The 10,330-nt window shown below is 35.5% G+C and overlaps 1 long non-coding RNA gene across 10 annotated transcripts; it reads left to right on the top strand.

Moving 5' to 3' along the window:
• The first annotated feature begins 6,761 nt into the window (after nucleotides 1–6,761).
• Nucleotides 6,762–10,077, top strand: LOC137826423 (uncharacterized). Of its 10 annotated transcripts, none has more exons than XR_011083494.1 (7): nucleotides 6,762–7,039; nucleotides 7,221–7,282; nucleotides 7,436–7,479; nucleotides 7,598–7,668; nucleotides 8,055–8,084; nucleotides 8,708–9,726; nucleotides 9,853–10,077. It is a non-coding gene; the product is annotated as an uncharacterized lncRNA (long non-coding RNA). The 10 variants fall into 10 exon arrangements; XR_011083498.1 differs by lacking the exon at nucleotides 7,436–7,479 and having other exon boundaries at nucleotides 7,214–7,282; nucleotides 7,639–7,668; nucleotides 8,708–9,375; nucleotides 9,500–9,726; XR_011083491.1 differs by having other exon boundaries at nucleotides 6,763–7,039; nucleotides 7,214–7,282.
• Nucleotides 10,078–10,330: the final 253 nt, after the last annotated feature.

The raw sequence follows: 10,330 nt of genomic DNA, 5'->3' as shown, positions 1-10,330 counted from the left end.
GATTCTGTATGCTTTATATTTTGCAGCTACAAAACACCCATTGCTAATTTGATGAACAAGAAAATGCTCAAGCTACAAAATACCCCTTGCCAATTTGATCAAGAAAAAGCTGAAGCACAGTATTTCACAACAAAACTTTACTATTTACGGATCAAGTATGCCTTGCCTTTTAAATTTGAGAAAAGATCTATCTAAATATATTTATACATTGCTATGACAATAAATATAATACACAATGTTATTTGTAATTTGGGTCATAAATTTTTATTTTTGTTTTTTATGTATTCTTAATTGTTTACTAATAATTGAATAATTGATCTATTTGATTTTTTTTAATTCTTTAGTAATAATTCAATAATTGATGTAATTTTGATTTATAATTTTAATTGACTCTACAATAATTTTTAATTTTGATATATAGATTTATTATTATAATATATTTAAATTATAAATATTTAATTTCGTGTGTTGCCCGGATCAACATACTAGTTATAAAATAAAAGACACCAAATTAACTGTCATGGCAGCAAAATGTTCTAGAACATATTTTGTTAGAACATCTAGAGTGACTTTTATTGACTATCATCTTATTCTATATTGTTTGATCGGCTCCTTTCTAAAAATAATAGAATACCTATAAATTTCAACCACAAGGAAAGAAAAAACGGACCTGAATATATTGCATTGGACTTGAACCAAGTAGAACAAATTGTCCTCCTAACTTATTGCATGTCTAATAAGATGACACACTTTTGTGAAACGAATCTTGTTATACAATCAACCTATAAAAGAAGAGAATAGAAAATTTGAATTAATAAAGCATTTTCAATTATAATAATAATACATGAATTATTAATAAGTTGAAATTGTTAGTATTAATATATATGTTAGTCTGTTATAGCCTTTGGGTAGTTAATCTGTTAATACAGTTTGGGTAGTTTCTTTTTATTAGCTCTGTTGCGTCTGTAATTGGTGACCTTATATATCTTGGGTTGTACACTCTGCATGAAGATTGCAATCATATAATCAATAATATTTCTGTTCTTCTCTCATCTTCTTATTCTAAAATGGTATCAGAGCCATCTGTTAATACAGTTTGGGTAGTTTCTTTTTATTAGCTCTGTTGCGTCTGTAATTGGTGACCTTATATATCTTGGGTTGTACACTCTGCATGAAGATTGCAATCATATAATCAATAATATTTCTGACCACTGCATGATGACCACCTCGACTGCCGTTCATCACTTCCACACTCCCATCTCTCTCAAGCTTACAAATGACAACTTCCTTGTGTGGAAAAAACAGGTTAGTGCCACACTACGTGGTCTCCAACTGATGCACTTCTTGGATGGAACCAAGGTCCCCTCTGAACTCCTAACTCAAGAAAATAAATCTGTGCCAAATCCTGAGTTCTGCACCTATCAGCAACAAGATCAACTCCTGGTGGCATGGCTTCTTGCTTCCATGTCCTCTTCCCTATTAACTAAGATGGTTGGTCTGGATTCCTCTGCTGAAATATGGTGTTCTCTTCTCACCCACTTTGCCTCTCACACCCGAGCCATGGTTAAAAAGTTTCGGCTTCTCCTCAAAACCCCAAAGAATGACAAATCTATCACAACATATGTCACGGACATCAAGAAAATTGCTGACTCCCTTGCTGCGGTTGGATCTCCAATAACTACTGCTGATCATGTGGATGCAATTCTCGATGGGCTTTCTGCAGAATATGATGGCTTCGTTACCGCCATTCTTTCTCGTCAAGATCCATATACGGTGGATGATCTTGAAGCCCTTCTCCTCGCACAAGAAGAACGCTTTGAAAGGCACAAACTGGCCCAAGACTCCATTCTTCAGGTAAATACCGTCTCCTCCTCTTGGAACCCTAAAAACCAATACAAAAAGAAACCGTTCCACTATAACTTTCGTGGAGGTCGATCACCACATCCTACTGGGTTTCGCCCAACCAATCCGCGCCCTCATGTTCGTCCTCCTCTCAACCCTGATGCTTCTTGGAATTCTACAAAACCAATCTGTCAGATCTGCCACAAACCTGGTCATACGGCAGATGCATGCTGGCGCAGGTATGATTCCCCGGCTACTGAGTCTTATAATGCAAATCTATCTCACTATACTTCTCCAATCGACTACGATGCTACTCCGTCTATTCTTGGGGCACCATCTACTATAGAAGACCCCCTCTGGTACCCTGATACTGGTGCCACACATCACATAACCAAAAACTCCAAGGTCTTTACTAAAAAACAACCTTATCAGGGCCATGATGATCTCAAGCTCGGCAACGGACAAGGTACCCATATAGCTCACACAGGTTCTGCTGTATATATTGACCCTAATTCTCACACCATGTTCAACCTTCACCATATGTTGCATGTTCCTGCTATAACTAAAAATCTGATTAGCGTATCTCAGTTTGCCAAAGATAATAAAGTTTATTTTGAATTTCATGCTAACGTGTGCTATGTCAAACATCAGGAAACCCATCAGATTTTACTTCAAGGAGTAATTAAAGAAGGACTTTATGTCTTTCCGCCATCTCTCTCCATGCACACCCACTTTGTTCAATATGCTGCTTATACACCTAAGATACCCATTCTACAACTTTGGCATAACAGATTGGGACACTGTAATTTTACTGTTGTTCGGAATGTTTTAAATGCATGTAAAATTTCTTACACTTCTCAAAAACAGTTTTGTGCTCCATGCATACGTGGAAAGCTTCATCAGCTTCCCTTCCACTCTTCTCTTACTCAATATACTGAACCTTTGCAATTAATTTTCATTGATATATGGGGTCCTGCTCCTGTTTGTGCTTCCAATGGTGCTCGTTACTATATTTCATTTTTAGATGCTCACACTAAATATACTTGGCTTTTCCTTCTGCATAATAAGTCTCAAGCTTTAGACTCTCTTATTCGCTTCAAAATTCTTGCTGAAAATCAAACTGGGTTTAAGTTACGTGCTATTCAAACTGACAATGCTAAGGAATTTTTATGCTTTAAATCCTTTACTCAACTGCATGGTATTCTTCATCGCCTCACCTGCCCTCACACACACGAACAAAATGGATCTATTGAACGCAAGCACAGACACATTTCTGATATGGGTCTAACCCTGCTTGCTGCTACTTCCCTTCCCATAAAATTCTGGGGCGAAGCTTTTACCACTGCAACATATTTAATTAATATTTTACCTTCCCCTGTTCTTCAAAACAAATCTCCCCATATTTTACTTTTTCACACTGCACCAAATTACACTCTGCTAAAAACCTTTGGCTGTGCCTGCTACCCGCTTCTTCGGCCTTACAACAAACACAAATTAGACTTCAAATCTGCATGCTGCTTGTTTCTTGGTTACAGACTACACAATAGGGGCTACATATGTCTCTCTCCTACGGGTAAGATCTATATGTCTAGACATGTTGTTTTTAATGAAAATGTGTTTCCTTACAATCTACCTGAATATAACTTCATCCCCAACCCCACCACTCAATCTGAATCTGGTTGCTCTAATCATCATCTCACTGTTCTCCGTCACCCTGCTACCATGCCTGTGCTTGCATCACATAACAACTCGGATCTGTCTTCCTCTGTTCCTCGTGAGCCTCTTCCTTCTCCTCCGCTACCTCCCATACAAACTGATACGGGTTCTACAAATCAACACTCCATGACAACTCGCTCCAAGGCTGGTATATTCAAACCCAAAAGTTTCATGTCTCACATTAGCACCACTCCACCCATTCCCACCTCCATTAAAGAAGCTTTGGCTTCTCCTCCTTGGTTGCAAGCTATGACTGATGAATATACGGCTCTCATCCACAATCACACTTGGTCCTTAACTTCTCTCCCTGCTGGTGCCAAAGCTGTTGGATGCAAGTGGTTATTTAAAAACAAATACAATGCAGATGGTTCATTCCAACGACACAAGGCCAGGTTAGTTGCAAAGGGGTTCAGCCAAACCGCTGGGACTGACTTCACGGATACTTACAGCCCTGTTGTTAAACCTGCAACTATCCGTCTTGTCTTATCTCATGCCGTCTCCGCCAACTGGCACATTCATCAAATTGATGTCAACAATGCCTTCTTGAATGGAGACCTCAAGGAGGACGTCTACATGGTTCAGCCACCAGGATTTGTGTCCTCTTCCCCACAATTAGTGTGTAAACTACACAAAGCGTTGTATGGGCTCAAACAAGCCCCACGATCCTGGTTCCACAAGCTGAGTACAACTCTTCAATCCCTTGGTTTTCATTCCACCAAAAGTGATATCTCCTTATTTGTTAAATTTCACTCCGCATACACAATATTCATTTTAATATATGTGGATGACATTATAATTACAGGATCTTCCATGACAGCAATCCAGCAACTAATCTCGAATCTCAGTGCCTACTTTGCTCTAAAAGATCTCGGACCTCTTCACTTCTTCCTCGGTGTGCAAGTCACGCACCTCAGAAATGGTGGTCTCCATCTATCGCAACAAAAATACATCAATGAACTTCTTCATCGCACAAAAATGGATGCAGCTAAACCTCTTCCCACACCCATGCAAACTAACCTTCATCTTCAAAAAGACGCGTCCTCCGCCATGCATGATCCCTCTCTGTTTCGGTCTGTCGTTGGTGCCCTCCAATACGTGCTTATCACTCGTCCGGAACTGTCTTATGCTGTAAACAAGGTTTGCCAATACATGCATAGTCCACAAGATCATCATTGGAAAGCGGTCAAACGCATCCTTCGTTACCTTGCTGGTACTCGCACCCATGGCTTGATTATTCAGTCGTGCTCTTCTCCTTCCATTCGTGCCTTCAGTGATGCTGACTGGGGTGGTGACGTTGATGATCGTAAATCCACCACGGGTTACTGTGTTTTTTATGGTCGCAACATCATTGCGTGGTCTTCCCACAAGCAGCGAGTTGTATCGCGTAGCAGCACAGAAGCTGAATATCGAAGCATTGCAGCAGCTCTCACTGAAGTTCTTTGGCTGAAATCTATCTTACATGAACTGCACCTACCCATCCCTCAACCCCAACTATTTTCTAACAACTTAGGAGTTGTTCTTCTTAGTGCCAATCCTATAATGCACTCACGTACCAAACATTTCGAACTGGATCTTCATTTTGTCAAAGACTATGTCCAACAACACAAAATCAGTTTAGTTCATCTCCCTGCAAGGTTTCAAATCGCCGACATTCTCACCAAGCCTATCTCAGGCCCTGCTTTCTTGGACTTTCGGTGTAAACTTATGGTTGGTGTTCCAACCACATAAGTTTAACGAGGGGATGTTAGTATTAATATATATGTTAGTCTGTTATAGCCTTTGGGTAGTTAATCTGTTAATACAGTTTGGGTAGTTTCTTTTTATTAGCTCTGTTGCGTCTGTAATTGGTGACCTTATATATCTTGGATTGTACACTCTGCATGAAGATTGCAATCATATAATCAATAATATTTCTGTTCTTCTCTCATCTTCTTATTCTAAAAGAAATATCAAGAAAAAAAAAACATTGATTCTCCATATGCATGAAAGATGCCTATCAAGAGGGGATAAAGTGACATCATAAAGCAATGTCATAATAAAGGGCATTATATTACAAGTCAACCACTTCCAAACGTTAATTGAATATGTTATAATACGTTAATTGAATATGTTATAATTATAGTTCATGTTCATTATTATTACAAGCAAAGCCCTTTTGATGCTAGATGCAATAAAAAGTGACCAGACCAAACATATATTTTTGTTCAAAAGCAATATATTATATATCTGGCAAATAGTATACTTGCTGGCAAGTATTTACACAAGCTTATTAGGGAAAAACTAGGCGAAAAAAGGTTTCACCAGACATTGACCAATGTTGTCATTTCAGCATTTGACATCAAAAGTCTTCAACCTACCATCTTTTCCAGCTTCCAGGTTCATCCCTTTTCCATTAATGTATTATATTAAATAAATTTATTGTAGAAAGAAAATTTGAGTTTATTTGAAAATTAAAAATAGAATAAGAAAGTGCCAACATAAAGTTTTGTTTTAATAGTTGAAGAGGCCAAATTTGAATGGGTTGTTGTTGGATATATGCATTTCAACTTCAGCAGCTCCAACCTATCTTCCAGCTCATTCCTTTGAAACCAAAACCCACCATGGTGATGTCTTGGGCAACTTTGACCTAATAGATGGTGGTTTCGCAGCAAATAACCTGATACATGCACAATCTTATATTTTAAATGAATTTTAAAGTAAAATCTCAACAATATGATTCAAATGAATCACTAAGATGAAAAAATGTAAATTTGGTGATGCAGACACTGGTGGCCATGACAGAAATGACAAACAAAATTTCTCATGAAGGGCCATGTGCCAGCTTGAATGTGGAAACAATGCAATACGATAGGTTTTTGGTGATATCATTGGTAACAAGTTCTCAGAAACAAGAAACCAAATACAGTGCTAAAGAAGCAGTTGAATGGGGTACCTTGAGTTGGGTTTCCCCTTTAATTGATGCCTTTGGTCAAGCCAGTTCTTACATGTCACATCTCTTCAGTTTTTTTGAGCACTCAATTCTGAACACAACTACCTCTGAATCCAAGTTCTCATCATTCCACATAATTTTAACTCAATAATTCGCTCAAAATATACTAATAATGTTTCTTATATTTACAAATGAATTCTTGTATTCAAATTTTGTAGGACGATACATTAACTGGGAACTTATCTTCTATGGACTTGGCCACGGAGGAGAATTTCACTACAAAAATTCTTAATTTTAGTAGAGGTTTGTTAGGAGGGGTTAGAATAACCTCTACTAAAACTAGTATGACATGATACATACTGGCGATTTTTATAACCCCTGTTAAGTTTCTGCGGTTTCTTAATAAACCGCATGCAAAGTTTTTATTTTTTATTTTTTATTTTAACTTTTCTATCTCTTAAGAAAGCTACTACCTGGAATTTTTTTTACAGAACAACACACTTACGGAGATGGTGTAGGGCTATCACAGCGGGAGCTTAGAGATTTTTCAGTGTATATCATATTCTCCAACTCTTCTGATTTCTGCATTTCTCAATCGATGTTCTCTCATCTTGTGCCCTAGTTTGTTTTTCAAAATTGATTTGTATTTTCCCCCATTTCACACGACCTAGATCATTTTTGTTTGTTTTTGTGAACAAATTATTCTCTGATGCATTTTCGTTCCAGATTGCAGTACTTCTCGTTCCAAGAACTACAATGCATTTTGCTAGTTCGGTGACTCGGGTCTCCGCTCCGGTTCGTCTCTCGTTTCGTTTTGTTTACTTTGTGTATTCTTAGAACTCGACATTTTATCTTATTGGATTTGTTCCTTTATTTTAGGATTTTTTTCATTGTGAGAAACTTTGTATTTATGTTTTGCTTTATTTTTGGATGATTTGTTCCTGATAGTTTGTAGAGCATGTTTTGGAACACTGAATAGGCTCAAAGATTGGGTAAAGTAACTGAAAAATTAGTAACTTTTTTTTGTTTTCAATTTTATTTTATTTTTGAATTTGAAACTTGTTCGGCGAGTGGCAGTGTGTGGTGATGATGTGATTATGTTGTTTCCAGACTTATAAATTGAGTTAGAGTCTTTGATTACAATTTTCCAGGAAGAGAATGCTCGTTTGTGAAAGGAAGAGGTTTGATTCCTCACACTCATCTTCTTTTTTTATTAATTTATTATTATTATTATTATTATTATTATTATTATTATTATTATTATTATTATTATTATTATTATTATTATGAGGAATTATCCCCCCTCTCTCTTGTTACTTTTTCTAACCCAAACGAATATGTTTAAATTTATTTATATTGTCAAAATTCACTCCAAGTTTCTTTTCAGCATTTTCTATAATTCAAGTGTAAAGTTTAAAGTTTAACTCCAGTAGAGGTTGGTAAGGAAAAGTCATATTTTTCGGGTCGCGTCTGGTGTAAAAATCTGGCCTTTCCTGGTTGATTCTTTTTGGAGATTTATGTTTTTTTGGTTTAGAGTTTATGAAATATTGGGTATTGCTATATGCAGGCTTATAGGAGAAGGCAAAGGTTCAATGAGGTATGTACATTGTCCACTTCCCTTTTTTGTAACTGGATTGACATAATTCTTGAATATCTTTAGAAAATAAGTCAATTTTCATTTATTTGCTTTTATAACTTTGAATTCAATGTTGTTGAGCTTTTTTCTGAAGGCAACTTTGGGAATCTGTTATCTTTAGTTGGTTTTTCTGAAGCTTGGGTAGACAACGTACTGTATTGATTGTAATTATAATCATAGATTTATCCAGATGCTACTGTTTGTACTACACTTAAGAGTGCTCTCTACTCTTCAGCTGGTAACAAGGTTGTCTTAAATCGACAACTAATGGTATTTTTTTCAATCATTGACAGCTTAAGCCAGCAAATATACTGATGTTTCTTGAACTATTTATGCCTGTTTATGGTTATAAAAGTTCTTGTTCAATGAAGTTTATTTCAAAAGATAAGTCACATGTTTTCCCCTGTATTTTCTCTGAATCTTTAAATAGGTATCTATATGATTTAAAATGTGTAATGAGCCCCTATAATTTTGAAATCTCTTTCAATTAGATCCTGAAATTCCTATTTGTTGTTCAGTCCCTTAATTTTTGCTTAAAACTATTGCTACATGTTTGCTTAAAACCATTGCTTTATGATTTTCAGGAAATTAAAAGTAAATGCTTGTCACAACCCAACACAATATGCATTTATATCATACAAGTCACAAGCAACAGACACCAAGTAACAAGAACATGTAGCTGATGTGGTAATTGCCTACTTATCCTTATAATGTGACATAAACATATTTATTATTAGGAGAAACTTTATTGGCAATTGCATTTTCTCGTGAAATAACATTTAAGGAACTATTTCTTACATTGAAGAACAAGGAAGTTGCACTTTCTTGAGTTTCACTTGTTGTTTATACGTTCAAACTTTATTGTCAAGGTAGGAGATGATATTAGGCATGCCAAAAAAGAGGGGCAAGAGACAATAACGTTACATAAATTGAGAAAAATAGTTGCTTAAATTGTATATAATTAAAGCAAAATGATCTGTCATGATTCAACAGATAAAAAATTACAAATTATTAGATACAAATTTTGATATGATTTCACAAAGAGATATGATTTTTTTTTTCATGAGAAATGCTTTATTAATGGGGAAGTCCTATGTAAGCAATTAGGTGGAATTCCAGTGGAGCAGAAAAAGATTAGACTTCTGACCACTTGGTGACAAAGGCTATCAAGACAAGTTAGAACCAACTCTTCTCCAAAAACATATCTAATGTTGAGTAGAGTAAGAAATCTATATTTTTACATGTCTCTTGAGTAAGTTAAACTTTCAATTGGAATTTCTTCATTCTCTAATTATCATTTACAGTTTCAAAAGATATTATGCTTGCCATACAATTTGGTGTATAATTTGCTATTGTTATTGGTTTGATTTGGTTAGAAAATTTCTACACTGTTACTTTTGAGGCATGCATATCAGAGTCTTGGTGTAGTCTATGGAGATTTGGGCACTTCCCCTTTCTATGTTTTCTATAAAACATTTCCTCATGGAATTGACAACCAGAAAGATGTGATTGGAGCTCTTTCTTTGATTATATACTCTCTTACTCTGTTGCCGCTGCTCCGAATATGTTCTTATTGTACTACAAGGGAAGGATAATGGTCAAGGTATTTGTTTGATTTTGGTAATTAGTATATTTTTGGTTGGACTAAGGAAATCAAGCATACTAGTATTTCACATATGACATATTGAATGTGTATATTTGTTGATACTGTTGAACATCTATGGAGCAGGTGGAACGGTGGAACGTTGGCTGTTTATTTCTTGCTATGTCAACATGCAAATCCTAGAATCATTCCCAACTAGCATTGTACGGATGAATAGATAATAAGATAATGCATAAAAATCTATTTATTTATAGGTTATTGTTATTTAACATCTTACTCAGTTTTTTATTTTATTTTACAAAACATATGCTATTATTGTTTTATATTAATTTAGAATTTAATTTCTTCTGAGGTTGTATTTAAATATTACCTGTAAAATTAAGAAATCATAAATGGGTATTAATTTTTAAATATTATTCCCAGTGGTCTTATTAGAACATTTCTCTTTTTATAATTTTACTAATAAGATAGTTTAAAAAGATGTACAAAAGGTGTTTCAGAAAAGAAAAATAAGAATGACCACGTTGAGTTGACAACAACACTTGGAATGATAATCATATATATCATTGACATGCCGGAACACTATTATACCATTTCACGTAAA

This window comes from Phaseolus vulgaris, chromosome 8 (assembly GCF_000499845.2).
Source record: "Phaseolus vulgaris cultivar G19833 chromosome 8, P. vulgaris v2.0, whole genome shotgun sequence".
NCBI lineage: Eukaryota > Viridiplantae > Streptophyta > Magnoliopsida > Fabales > Fabaceae > Phaseolus > Phaseolus vulgaris.
This window is presented reverse-complemented; position numbering and strand designations above follow the sequence as displayed.